Source organism: Tamandua tetradactyla, chromosome 22 (assembly GCF_023851605.1).
Source record: "Tamandua tetradactyla isolate mTamTet1 chromosome 22, mTamTet1.pri, whole genome shotgun sequence".
NCBI lineage: Eukaryota > Metazoa > Chordata > Mammalia > Pilosa > Myrmecophagidae > Tamandua > Tamandua tetradactyla.
In genome coordinates, this window is record NC_135348.1 from 20,604,405 (window position 1) to 20,619,677 (window position 15,273).

Here is a 15,273-nt window from a genome sequence, read left to right on the forward strand (position 1 = left end):
AAGGAAACGCAAGTGTAAAAGAAGCAATTAACACTAATTATTTAACATTTAATTAACATTTAATTATTCAAGAAAGAAAAATATAATAATAATATACTACTTGACTCAGTGATGAATGATAGTTACAGACATAATGAAAACAGAGTATTGATTTATCCAGAAGTAGTAAAACTGTATTCTGCTAATTAGGGAAGGAAAATATCTGTGTAAGGTATGGTTTAAGACCTAAATTCAATATGATCTAAGGTAGAAAAACATAGTGTAGTATTATAATGTTACTTAGAAGTACTGTAAGAAACAGGTAGAATAGTATAATGCAGTTGCTTTGTGGGAAAAGAAATCTTGGTGGGGAGAAGAGAGATGGAGCAGGGACTGATGCATTTTCATTATAAACTGCAGTTCTGCAGCATCTATGGGGCAGGACAGAAGGGTGAGGGATTGTGGAGAAACCTTGTCTGGAGGGGACAATCGTGAGCTTTAGTCCACAGATATTTTCTGGGTGCCTACATTACTGCAGGACCTCGAAAAATAATAAGTAATATTTGTGGTTGTGGTTCGTGTATCAGCTTGGCATGGGGAAGGTGTCCAGTTGTTTGGTCAAGCAAGCACTGGCTTGATTGTTACTAAGGATATTTGGTGCGTTTAAGTTAATTGCACCCAGGATTGATTACTTCTAAAATCAACTGAGGAGATTGCCTTCAGCAATGAGAGATGTATTATCCAATAAAGTGATGATTTTAGCTGTCAGAAGGGAGAATTTCCATTTCTCCTTTAGCCAACCAGGTTCTTCTGGGGAATTCATCGAAATCCTTCAACAGAGTTCCCAAGTCATGCCCTGCACTATGGAATTTGCACTTGCCCATACTTATGGTCATGTGAGCCAATTTCTGTAATCTCATACTGTTTACACACACACACACACATCCTGTCAGTTCTCTTTCACTGGAGAACCCTAGTACAGTGGTCACCTGCAGGAATCTCGGAAATATCATCAGACTAGATGATGGACAGGAAGAAGGCAATAAAAACAGCATCCTAGAGGCCTGAGCTCTGGCTAAGGGGCATCCTTGGCAATGCGATAGACCACTCATGGCTGGAGAAGTGGTGGAAGGCAGGTAGTATCATACATTCTTTCTCCCCTCCTTCTCTCTCTCTTTCTTTCTCCTGAGTGTTCTCTTTACCTATCATCTCTCTTCTCTTTCTCTCTCTACCTCTCTCACTCTCTAACCATCTAATCTATCTGCAGATCACTATCTATTTATAATCTATCAATTCTATCTATCTATCTATCTATCTATCTATCTATCTATCTATCTATCTATCCATCCATCCATCTATTTATCTAGCTAGCTATCCATGCATCCTCAATCCATCCATCCATCTATCCTTATTATCCTTCTATTGCTAATCTCTCTCTCAAAATAATTTACATCTTGAAAGAAAAAAATATGTATAGCTAGAGAGAGAGATAAAATATCAAACTGCTGTGAATTGAATCTTGCCTAAAGGACCTTTGTAACTTTTCCCCCAGGGCTCTATCTGCTACTCAAAGTGTAGTTGGTGGGCCAATAGGATCAGTATTCACGTAGAAGCTTGTTAGAAATGCAGATTTGCGTATCACACCCAGACCTATTAAGTTTAAGTCTCTGGAGATGGGGCCCAGGGATCTGTATTTTAACAAGCTCCTAGGTGATTCTCATGCATGTTGAAATTTTAGAAATACAGCTCTAAGTATCATTACTTCTATGACAGAAGAGAAAATGTTGCAACATCTTCCCGTTCTGTGCCTCTGTTGGAGGATTGACTTGGTCAGCACATTTCTGGTCTTTGTTATGCAGAATTGGGTTAGTGAAAGAAACCGAGACTAGCTTGATTGATTAAGGTTGGGGAAAATAGTTACTCATGGAAGGAAATAGATTAAGAGAAATGTGGAGAGACAAAGCTGGCATGGATTAGGTTTCAGAGAAAGTTCTGGGAAATTTTGGAGTCAAAGATAGATTGGGAGACAGTTACTTTATCTTACTTTGTGGATTATTGGGAGCAAGAAAGGATCTTTGAAGTAGATTAAGGATGAAATCTCCCAGTGACATCCTGCGAAAGCCATACTAAAGATATCAACTATTTTTCTTTTCTTTTTTTTATTCAACATGACAATATACAAACACAAACATTCTTACCATATGATCGTTCTATTCTTGATATATAATCAATAACTCACTCAACTGTTTTTCAATTTTACATTTTGTCACATTCATCTGAATGTGATGTTACATTAAGACTGTCTTCAAAACAAGGTTGAGTTTCCTGATGGGAACTATGAGGACCTGGCAACAAAGTTTTCTCGTTCATGTTATGAATGGTGGTTGTTTCGATTTTTTTGTTTTCTGGTTGTGGTTACTGGGCAGATCTCTGATCAGAAGATCATGTCAAAGCACATGGGACATCGTTGACTCTTTTGTGTCATCACAGTCACTGTTGTTTCAAAAGTCATAAGCTTATTATTAACAGACATTATTATACCAGTTTTACATTCACATTTAATGCCTCCTCATTTTCAGTATGTTTTTGGTGTTGCCACCACAACCACCCACTTCTGTGGATATACCTTGGGCTTTTTCAGCCCTAGAAATTGCAGCTCCTTTGAAATCTCAAATTTATATTGTCTTTTTAGCCACCTAGTTCAGTTGTTTAAGAACCCCCTCTATGGCACATGGGTCTTTTAGCAAATATTGCTGGGTCTTTCCCCAGACCATGTCTCCCATCCAGCAACTCCTCTCCATCTTCATTGCTAATGTGGTGGTTGAAGCCATCATCATCTCTTATTGACACTAACTGGTCTCCCTACTTTTACTATCACTTCCCTAGTGGTTATTTCTTATAGTTGTCAAAGTAATTCTTTCATAACATAGATCAGCTAATTTTAGTTCCATATTTAAAACCATTTAAGTTTCCCAAGCCTTTGGAATTAATCCAAAGGCATATAGAGGCTTTGTCTGATCTGCCACTTGATTTCCTCTCTAATCTTTGCTATCCTCCACAAGTCCCCTTGTCCGCCATTATATATAATGTTCTCCTTGCTGTTCCGTAAAACCGGAGATGATAAGTTATGGCTCCTGAGCTGAATTTAGCCTGTCCCCTGTTTTAGCAAATAAAGATTTATTGGGAAATAGCCATGTTCATTTGTTTACATATTACCAGTGACTACTTTCATGCTACAGTGGTAGAGTTGAGTAGTTGTAACAGACATCTAATGGTTTGCAAAGCCTAAAAATATTTACTATCTGGCTCTGCAGTACCCCTCTCTCCCAATTCATTTCCATGTTGAACCTCAGAGTCTGACATTATTTGGAAATAAGGTCTTTGCAGCTAGTTAAGTTTACACTAGATTAGTGTGGTGTCCTAATCCAATGAGTGGCACCTTTATAAGAGAAAGGAAATGGAGATTCAGACACACAGAGAGAATACCATGTGACAATGGAAGCAGACCATGGAGTGATGCATCTACAACACAAGGAATGTCAAGGATTTCCAGCAAATACCAGGAGCTGGAAGAGGCAAGGAAGGATTCTTTCCTAGAAACTTCAGAGGGAGGATGGCTCTGTGGACACCTTGATTTTGGACTTTAGGTATTCAGAACCAGGAAAGAGTAAACTGCTGTTGTGTTAAGCCACCCAGTTTGTGGCATGTTGTTATGGCAGCCCTAGGAAATGAGCACTGGTCCTTTACATAAAAAGTCTACCAATCCCTGCCTTAAATACACAAAATGTGAGTCTGTCTTGGGGCCTTTGCACTTTCTATTTCCTCTACTTCAAACACTACTTCCACAGATAACTCAAATATCTCCCTCATTCTTTTTTTTTTAATTTCATACCTCTGCTTAAATTTCATCTCTGTGCAGGTCTTCACCGATTATCCTATCTTAAAAAGTAGCCCCATAACTCTGTTTTCTTATACTTGTCTCCTTTACCTTGAATCCAACTAACATTTTCTACCTCAGTGTGAATTGGTATGAAAGAGATATCTAGTTTACCATTAAAGATCCATGCTTCTTTTCCATATTATAGCATTGTTGCTAGGCAGCAGCTGCCAGCCCAGGGTTATATTTTCCGGTCCCCTTGTCTCTATGTAGGATCTTGTTACTAGTTATGTCCAATGACATGCAAGCCCAACGGATATATATTCCTCAGGCAGAGATGGTAAAAGATCAGGGATGCTTACTGTTCACTCTTTCTTCTACAGTAACCTTGGAGGTCATATGTTGATGATAGTGGCTTCACAAAATAGAAAGAATCTGGATCCCTGAGTTATTCCTTGGAGGAAAGCTGCCAGACCAGAAACATTTACATTAGATTTTAGTATTTTTTTTGTAGTGTGGGTTAGCTGCCAAAAAATTATCAACAAGGCTGATTGACTTCCTGCCAAAATAATGGTCTCAGACCAGCTAAACTACAAAATAATCCCACTACTTTTGTCTGCTAGATATATACTCAGTCTGAAAGATGACTATTTCATACCTCTTCCTCTCTTGTATACCTATGAAATAAACTTTAGCCTCAAATGATATATTCAGCTGATGTTCTAGACATATATATTTGAGAAAAAAGAAGCAATTGGCTGGGAAAATGCTAATTTCTCACCACCAAGCCTACACACCCAACAGCAAGTACAGTTACTTCCCCTCCATGATCCCTCTTAATGAGACTGTTAAGGTGCTATTACCCTATCAGTAGCCAAAAAATGACCAGGAACTCTGCACCCCATTCTCTCTCAAGAACTTTTCTCTTTTATTTCTCCTCTCTCTCTCTCTCTCTCTTGCAGTATTAATATTTCCCTCTCTACTACATCACTTTCAGTAGCTTACATATATGCTTTGGCATATCTAAACCTACAAAAGCAGAGCAAACAAAACATCCCAAACCCATTCTTGATACCTCAACCTTCTATTTATCATCCCACTCGTCCAACCCTCCTTTATAATAAGACTTTCTAAAAGAGTTATTTTACACAGTGTCTCTACTTTGTCACCTTCTATTTGCTCCACTGTCCATTCCAATTTGGTTTCTACCCTGACAACTCCAGTGAAACTTATTCTCAAGGTGACAACTAGCCTTTATACTGTCAATTCCAGTGGAGACTAATATCCTCATTTTATTGTTTTTCAATTGCGTACAAGCTAGTTGACTGCCTTTTCCTTCTTAAAATACATTTCTCTTGGCATCTGTGACTTTATACTTTCCTGATTTTCCTCTACCGTCCTCAAAGCTCTTTTTTAGTTTTCTTCCAAGGTTCTTCTCTCTCTTCCTGATTACTATTTGTAGCCTTGTGTTTAAAATGAGTCTCTTGTAAGTAACATATAGTTGGATTCTATGTCCTAATCCATCCTGCCAATCTGTATCTTTTAATTCTTAAGTTTAGTCCATTAACATTCAAAGTTATTACTGTAAATTCATTTTTTGAATCCACCATCTTATCCTTTGGATTTTATTTGTCAGATCTATATATTCTTTTTTCTCTTTCTCTTTTTATCTTTTAAGTTACCCCTATTAGTACTCTTCAACTCTGTGTCCTCCTCCAGACCTCCATCTCCTGTCTTTTTTTTTTTTTTCAGCTGTAAGAACCCCCTTTAGTATTTCTTATAGAGCTAGTCTCTTGTTGATATATTCTTTTAGCCTTTGTTTGTGGAAATTTTAATCTCCTCCTCAGTTTTGAAGGACAATTTGGCTGGCTACGGAATTCTTGGCTGGAAGTCTTTCTTTTTCAGGATCTTAAATATATCATTCCACTGCCTTCTCGCCCTCATAGTGCCAGCTAAGTAGTCCGAACTCAGTCATGTGGTTTCCCTTGTACATAGTAGATTGTTTTTCTCTTGCTGCTTTCAGGATTTTCTGCTTCTCTTCATCTGCAGGGGGCAGGGATGGGGAGGTGTGGGTCCAGGAGCTGGCCGTGGGTGTGTGGGTCTGGGGAGAGGCAGGGTGAGACTGTGTGCTTGCACGGGAAAGGTAGGACAGGCTGGGACAGGCTTCTTTCTATACATGCGCTGGGCAGTGATGCATGGGGAGGGAGTTCTGGGTGGGGAAGCTTGGAGAACAGTGGGGTCAGGTGATAGGTTCAGGTTTGCGGGGTGTGGGGAGAGTTGTGGAGTGTGGAGAGAGTTGTGGGTGGTGGGGTGGGGGCAGCGAGTGTGAGGGTAGCACCTTCAAGGAACACAGCCTGGCTTACTTCCTTGTCCTGTCTCCCCCTGTGTGCATTCCTGAGAGCTCTGAGCATCTGGAAAGGGGAGCGTTGGGCTGTTTGCTGGAGAAGAATGGTCTCCAGTTCTCTGTGTCCCAATTCTGCAGCTTTTGCAACCAGAGCCTCCCTATGTGGTGTAGGGACACTCCCAGGTCACCTACATCTAAGAACCGCTGTCATGGTAGTTTTTCTGTCACTTAACTAGCTGTTCCTTGGAGCTGGGGTGACCTCAACCTATCCTATTCCACCATCTTCCTAGAACCTTCTTCCTGACTTCTAAATGCAAGGACTTCTTAGGTCTGAGGCTCAGTATTGTTCCTTTCTCCCTCCACATTCTCTATTTAGGAATTCTCATCTATTCCATGGTTTTAAGTACCAACCATTTCCTGACAATTCTCAAACTTATGTTCCCATTTACAGTTTTTCATCTCTACTCCAGACCCATGAATCTAACTACACGCTTTTGTGCTTGGATGTCTTGTAAACATCTCAAATTTAATATGCCTGAGCACACACCCATACAACTCATGTATACAAACACATACACGATTTCTCCCTGCCCTAAGCTTGTCCTTATCCCACCCATCTTCTTGCTCAAAGTACAAAAATGTTTTACCCATGTTTGGTCCCTCTTCCTTAACCATTATATTAATAAGTCCTTTCATTTCTTCTTCCAAAATAAATCTTGATTTCATCCTTTTCCCCAACTCCGTTGCCAACAATATTATTGAAGTCACCATCATCTTTGGCTTGGACAATGAAAAGAGACCCATTTTTTTGTTGTTGTCCTATTTCTACTTTTGCCATACTCTTTATGTTTCATGTCTTATACACCAATAATAGTCATACCTTTTGATGCACCTGCATTTGAGAACTCTGTGCATTAAAGGGATAACATGCTTTGTGATAATTAGAGGTTTTGTCCATCTCGTAAGAATACAAGTCAGGCCTTGGGAACTTTTCAATAAAACGTCTAACTTGTCAACTGTATTTTTGTTATTCAGAATATATATATATATATATATATATATATATATACACGTAACATCCATTTTGTTCCACCATCAAATTATAAGAAATGGCCTAACAGTACATAGTTTGATGAGAAAATTTGAACTCAGGACAGATTAGGCGAAATCAAGAACTCTTAACTTAGAGAAAGTTTAATGACCTATTCCACCCAAGAGGTAAAAACGGAACTGTTTTAAGTTAAGGCCCCATCTCCCCTTTCTTATATTCCTGAAAGGGTTTAGGGAAATGCGGCAAGAACAACCACAAATCTTCAATTTTTCATCATTTCTCCATGTTCTTATATTCAATGAAAAAAAAATTGTACACCCTAAATCTTATATCAACCTTGGCTGTGTAGCAAACCGCACCAAGCTTGGTGGCTTAAAATAATCATTTATTTAGCTCATGATTCATTCCATGGTCATCTATTTGGGCTGGTCTCAGTTGGGCCGTTCTTCTCATGCTCTCTCCTGGGGTCACTCAGACAGCTGTGTTTATTTGATGGCTTAATTAGGGTGGAATGGTCTAAATAGGCCTTATTGACATATCTGCACCCCTCTCTCAAATTGCTTTCACATCTTTATGGAAGATAACCTAAGCTTCTTCATGCAGTGACAGTATTGTTGCTAGAGTATGAGAGCTGAAGCTGCAAGGAGTCTTGAATCCTTGGCTAGAAAGTCATACAACTTCACTTCTGCTGTATTCTGGTGGTCACCACTAGTCACAGAACCAGTCCAGATTCAAGGGGAGGCGAACTATATTTCATTTCTTAATAGGGAAGTGGTTAAGTCACATTGCAAAGTGATAGCTTACAAAAGTTGGGAGGAATTATCACCAGCCATCATTGCCAACAACTCTACAACCCCATGACTTGACCTTTTCTTAAAAAATTTTTTTTTCAAATTGATTTTATTTACATAAACTTCATATCCTTCAAATACACACCCCTTTCCCATTAGCCCCTTATAACCTCTAACCTACTTTGTATCTCTGGGGATTTGCTACTCCAGTTATCTGTAAATGACATCATGCAAGATTTGTCCTTATATGCCTTGCTTGTTTCATGGGACATAATATTTTCAAGGTTCTTCCACATTGCACATGTCTCAGAACTTCATTCTTTGTTATGGCCAAATAATACTCCATTGTATCTATCTATATCTATATATACATATATATATATCACATTTTGTTTACTCATTCATTTGTTGATGGATTCTTGGACTCTTTCCACCTTTAAGCTATTGTGTTTTTTTTTTCTTTGTTTGAGAAGTTTATTGTTTGTTCTTATATTTTGTTTTTATTTATCAAAATCAATGCCAAATTCTAATCAATCAGCTGAATTTCAAAATTCAACTTTTCAAATAGACCCCACTGATATGTTCTTTGAGAAATTTATCACTTTAGAAAAACACTTTCTCTGAACTACTTTGTGGATGCATGGGTATACATATGTATGTAGATATTTGTATATGTGTGTGAGTATGTGTAGGTATATATGATATAACCCAGTAATCTACATGTATATATCTATTATACTCCTACTGCATAAGGAAATTTATCATATGTTTATATGTATTTTATAAACAACATGTAGAAAAGTGTTTGTGGATCATCTATTATATTGTCTAAAGTCATTTGTAAAAGGATCCATGCAATACTTCTCAGAAGATTTGTAACTCTTAAATAAATATTTATTTTTATTCAGATAAGAAAGATATGATCCATCATGTCAAGTTTTGTTTGCTCTGGCTTCTAGAAAGCTCACAATTAAACCTAATGTTATCGCTCATTTTTTTTTATATTAGATTAAATGTATTTGTTTTTCACTTCTTAGAATTAGTTTCCTATTTTCATTTTAACTCCCTTATTGTCTACCTGTATTTATTGTAAGCTACCTTTTGAAATTAGATGGGGTGCTATCAAAATATTTAAAACTACATTAATTTGCCTTTTATTTTCAGATGGATTTTTAGTTTAGAGAATAATGTTAATACACTCCAGAAAGACTGGAGAACCAAATGTTGGGATCATTTCACTTTAGTAATATTTGTAGCATAAACTTATGCAATAAAGTAGTTCAAATAGTGGAGATGAGTTCCCCAGAGATCTACTGGGCTCAAAAGCCTATGGTTTCATGCATTCTTTTTCCTCATACTTCACAATCAGTTATCTAGAAGAACCATGGGTGACTCATCCATAAAAACCAAACTGTGTTCATGTCTTTTTTATTAATCTGCTCTCCAATTCACCTCTTCCTTCTTAACTCTGAAAGGCATCTTCACAGAGGAGCAAATCATTAATATGTTTAATGTTTAATATCAGATTATTTATATCACACGTAAAAGGTCTCCTCACTTAAAGGTTAATTTTTTCACTTTGATCCTTGACATTACTTTCAGGTAAGTTTCCTGAATTATTAACTCCTCAACTCATACACCTGACACATAATATTTTTCTTTTCTCTGAAAAAAAACAACTGTATTCATCCACATAATGTTTGCATTTATATTTAAATTTGCATTTGTCTTGCCCCTCTCAGAATGGAAGTTCAAAGAATTTGAATGGGTGTGGAGACTATATCATATTACTCATTTAAAAATTCAGTCACACCTCGTTTATTCAGGGATGGCTTACCTGGTATACCCTTGGATCCAAGGCACAGTTGCCAACCTATAATTAAGCAAAAGTTATCTTGAGTGGCTAAAATAGATGGCATTGGATTCATTGGTTTGCTGATCAGGCATTTGAGAAGACTGTCTACTGTTACTTTGCACAGATCTCTTGATGGGTGATTGTCTACTTTCTTGGGCCATAAACAGATTCAAGTGGCAAAATTGAATGAGGCTGTCAGTTGCTTAAGGAAGGTATACCAAGAAGTTCAAGAAGTTTGGCAGATTGACTGTGATACAAGTAGAAAAACCAGAGAAAGTGGACATGAAACTCCGAAAAGCATAGCAATCCGGAACTCACAAGTACTACCACAAATACCCCTTTGTGAACAGATTTTACCTCCGAGAACAGCATTCCATTGTTATAAGGTATGATATTTAATGTTCATAATTATAACCCTGAGTTGCCAGAAAAATATTATTACATTCTAGTAGTCAATTTAAAAAGACTGGGACATATTTCCACGAGAACAGTTATTATTATTATTATTACTATTATTATCTGTGCTTTAAAGGGTCAAGTTCAATAATGAGAAAATTACTTTCTGTTGAAAGATGCAGTCACCATCCTTTAGCCAAATTTTTGTGGAGCATCTACTAGATGCCAGGCACTGAACCAGGGGCTGGATCCGGAGCAATGACAAAAACAAACAGAGGCCCTGCCCAGGTGGAGCTGGCCAGGTCACATTGGAGACAACTATTAAGAAAACAGAAAAGAAGGGCAGGCCACGGTGGCTCAGCAGGGAAGAATGCTTGTCTGCCATGCCAGAGGACCCGGGTTCGATTCCTGCTGCCTGCCCATGTTTAAAAGAAAACACAAAAGGAAATACTAATTCAACTTGTCTAAAAGGCTATAAGAAAAAAGATTGAGGTAGCAATAGAGAACCCCAAGGGTGAAGAGTGAGGCAGTGGAGAACACAATTACTTATTTAGAGTCCTCAGGGAAAGCCAAAGACAAGATGTGAAAAGGGCAAGGAGAGAGTTTCAATAATGGAAACCGTGGGCAAAGGATTTGTGATACAAAAGGGCTTGGCAATGTGGAGGAGCTTGAAGGAGGATTGAATGACTGTAATATGGAGGGTCAAAGGAAAAATGAAATGACTTGGAATTGAATAAGGGGACAGGTCATGGAAGCCTCTGCAGACCACAGTAAGAGTTTGGATCTTATTCAAAGTAATATAAGAAGCCTTTGAAAGATTTTAAGCACAGCCACTTGGTAACCAGCTCTAAGTGTTTTTAAATGCTCTAGTTATTTTTGTTTCTCTTTTCTTTTGCTTGTATTTGTCGAAATGATGAAGGGAAACTTTCTGTGCATGTGCAGTGCAGTAGTGCAACCAAATTTTAAGGGCCCTAAATCTTATACAGTTTGATAGGTGCGTGTATGGGGCCATCTATAATAAAAAAGAACTAAAAGTTATAGGCAAATTTAGGAATGTGAATTTCCTTGGAAGGGACCTATGCAATTGAAGAGTCTTGGATCTTCAGCTTTATTTGTATTATAGTAAAATCTGCTTCTGGTGTTGTGCAAAGGGTTTTATAGATATTTCTGGTTTTAGGTGGGGACCAAAGTCTGTTTTCAAGTTTAAGAATTGCTTGAAGCACTCTTTCCACCATTAGCATTGTCTTTTTTTTTTTCCTTTTCCTTTCCACCTTTCACCCTTTGTTATACACTATCCATTGTCCCCCTGACTCTTTAACAATTGGTGTTGAAAATTTTTTTTTTTAAATAATTGTCTTGTAATCAATTTGGAGTTTTTCTGTTCAAGTGTTTCACCCTTCCAACCCAACTGGGGACATCCTTTGCAGCAGTATACTTGTGAGGGTTGACATGAGTGCGTCTGAATTGGTATGGGACCAGGAAACGGAGTGGAGAAAAGAGAGTAAAGTTCATATCTATTAATAGTCATGCTTTAAAAATCCCATTTTCTTATAAATAGATTACTGCAAATATTCCAGGAGACAGTTTCAGTGATGTTTCAAAGCTTCATTTTTTAAACAGCAAAGACCCTGGAAAGTTCAAGGTGCTTTACTGAGCTCAAGCCCCTGCCTCTTTTTTGTTCAACATCCATACCTCCTTTGAAATCTTGTTGCACATAGCTGCACATCACTTATCCTATTTGTCGAGCTCTTCTACTGTAAGAAATGATGTCTGTTCCGTGAAATGCTCTCACCACAGAATTAGTGCTTTGCTTTTTATGAAATAAAAGGAAAGATGACCTGGTTAATTTATTTCCATTCCCAAAGCTTTGCAACAAGTTGAAATGAATGAAAATGATTGAGTTTGGAGGGCTGCTCTGCAGATATGAAACACCGCTGGAAACCTTTTGAGTGTGGGATGGCTTTAATTTACTGTGTGGATCTCAGCCCATGTTATGCCTGCTTTTTGTTAACTTTCATAAAAGAGAAAGAAATGCACAGAGCAAAAGCTTTTGCAGTGGCTGAAGATGAAAAGGAATCAGTGCTCGAAGCTCTAAGATTTTGTTATTTACATTAAACAAGGGGGTATTTTCCTGGAGGTTTTGATGAGGAGGGGGGCAGAACTCTGAGGAGTACAGACAGTGAGACTGATTTACTCATAAATGAGAAACTCAAATGGATTATGTTCTAGTGAACGTTGTCCTCCACAAACAGGTGGGCTGGAGATAACGCGAAGACCAAAGCTAGAACTTGGAGGTGAGAAATAGGAGGTCGTGGGAACGTACCCTTGCTCTCTACACTGAGATTATTCATTCTAAATGTTCTCTATGTGACTTAAACATCAGCTTGTTTGATATTAGCCTGAATTAAGGGATGATGAATGTTCTCTTAACTTTCTGTTTCTATACTATGGTTCATTAAATGAATATAATGGAGTCCCGTGATGGGAGTGAGAGTATTCTTCAGTACTCTTTCTTTTCCTCCTTAGTTTTCATATTTTGCTTTTATTGATATGAATGTTTGCACAACATTGCAATGTACTGTTAAGCACTGTAAGCCCAGCTTCCTTGGCAAACTGCCCAAGTTGGGCATCCTGGATGATTTATAGCAATGTTTAGTCACCATGTGTTTGGTTTTCATGTCTTGTGAAAATGAAGTGGAAAAAGGCTGTCCCTGCCCCCATTCTGTTGAGAGCACAGAAAGGTTCTGTTATTCATGTCTCATTATCACTCCTTTAATCTTCCTTTTTTTTTATGTTTTGAAGTAGTATTAAAACCATCTGGGCTGCTTTGAAGTCAGTTTATTTTACGAAATTGAACTTTCTCAGATTGTACCCTTTTCTTTACACTACACCATGTAACGTTTGATTGATTCTGGCACAAGTACACCTGTGTTTATAAATCTGACAATTTAGTCTGTAGATGAAGCTGGAGTGAAAAATTTGTGCCAAGTTAAATCTATTGGTAGGCTCCAGGTTTTCCTTTTTTTCTTCTTGACATTCTTCTAGAGTAAACGTTTCCCTTTGTGGATAAATATCTTTGGTTTTGAGTATCAGGTTTTTTAAAGAGACAGTGCAGTATAGTGATTAAGAGCATAGGACTTATGGTCAGAGAGAACCAGGTTCAAATCCCGGCTCCATGACTTACTGTGTGACCTTAGGAAATTACTTAGCTCTCTGGGCCCCTGTAGCTTCAGCTGTCAAGTGGAGATTGTGGTGGGCAGCCTCCAAGATGGCCCCAGTGATCCCTGCCTCCTGGTATTCATGCCTGCATGTAGTTTCCTTCATTTCATGCTTGTATGTAGTTTCCTTCAATATTAAATAGAACTGACTTGTCTAACCAACAAGATATTGTGGAAATGATGGTGCATGACTTCTGATACTAGGTAATCCATGACATTGTGGCTTCTGCCTTGCTCTCTCTCCTGGATTGCTCAGTTTGGTGGAAGCCAGTAGTCATGTTGTAAAGACAGTTAAGCATCCTGTGGGAGGCCCACGTGTGGGGAGGGGATGGAGACTGAAGTTTCCTGCCAGCTGTCTCTGAGTGAGACACCTTGGAAGCAGATCATCCAGCCCCAGTGAAACCTTCAGAGCATGGCAACCCTGGCTGAAGTCATGAGATTTGGAGCTAGAACTATCCAGTTAAGCCATGTCCCAAATCCTGACCCATAAAAACTGTCTAAGATAATAAATATTTGGTTGTTGCTTTGAGCTACTAATTTTGGGATCATTTGTAATGCAGCAATAGATAGCTAATACAGTTATAATAATAGCAGGCCATTATAGGACTGTTGGGAGGATTAAATATGACAGTTTATGTGCTTTGCATAGTCTGGCACTCAGTAAGTGTTATTTGGAAAGATAAAAGCACTGGTTATGGATGGAACTTGACACTAGAAGAGCAGTCCTCTTCTCCGGCACCTTTCCTCCAAACACTTCATATGGGTTTTGCTATTAGTTGACGGAAAATTCCAGATTTACTGCCAACTCCTGAGTGCATAGTAAATGGGGTAGTGTATCTGACAATTCTCATGTCCGGCCACACATCTTGTCCCACTTTTTAATTTCAGACGTGCTGTGACAACTGGCCGCAGGGCACTACTAATATGATGGCATCTGCTTTGGCTATACCAGCGGTCTCTCCCTCTTTCCAGGGGCTTCTCTACTGCTGCCTTGTGTATGGACCCATCCAACCAATTGAATGCATGTGCAAATCTGGACATAAAGGGAGTTAGCACTGTGACCTCAGGGAATGGGAGATGAGGAGTATATTTTCTTTCTTTCTATCCTTTATTAGGATGACTCTAAGGTATTTTCTACCTAGCTTCTTGGAGAGCCTTCCTGGAGAGCCTTCCTGGAGAGCCTTCCTGGAGAGCCTTCCTGGAGAGCCTTCCTGGAGAGCCTTCTTGGAGAGCCTTCCTGGAGAGCCTTCCTGGAGCACCTTCCTGGAGAGCCTTCCTGGAGAGCCTTCTTGGAGAGCCTTCTTGGAGAGCCCCTGGTGGCATCGAGACTTTCTGCTCACAGTGATCTGCTTGACACTGCACCTTTGGACTGGCTTTCTCTCCTCTGTCTCATTCCTCCCAGTCCAGCACTCCTAGTCTATGGCCTAAAATGAGCTACCTGTATGCAAGTCCTGCGTGTCTCCGTCTCTGCTCTTCAATGACAACTTTCAGCTGAGACAGAAGGCTTGAATAATGGGTGTTCATGAAACCATTAATGTGCTATCTGCTTTACCCACTTCAAGGATTTTCCACTCTTCTGAGGATAACGTCTCAAATGTCTCACCTGTTGGTAGGGCCTCCCCAAGCTGAGTCTGCCCACTTCTCCAGCCCATTTTCTAACTTGCTGCCCCCATCTCTTCGCTGCCCCCATCTCTTCTATTCCTCAGTCTTATTGAGCTTTGTTCACATCCGTGCACATGACACAGTCTTCCTATTGACTACC

At 38.9% G+C, this 15,273-nt stretch overlaps 1 pseudogene; it reads left to right on the forward strand.

The window, feature by feature from the left end:
- LOC143665993 (UAP56-interacting factor-like) overlaps nucleotides 1-14,856 on the forward strand; it is a 65,095-nt pseudogene extending 50,239 nt beyond the window's left edge.
- The last annotated feature ends 417 nt before the right edge of the window (nucleotides 14,857-15,273 follow it).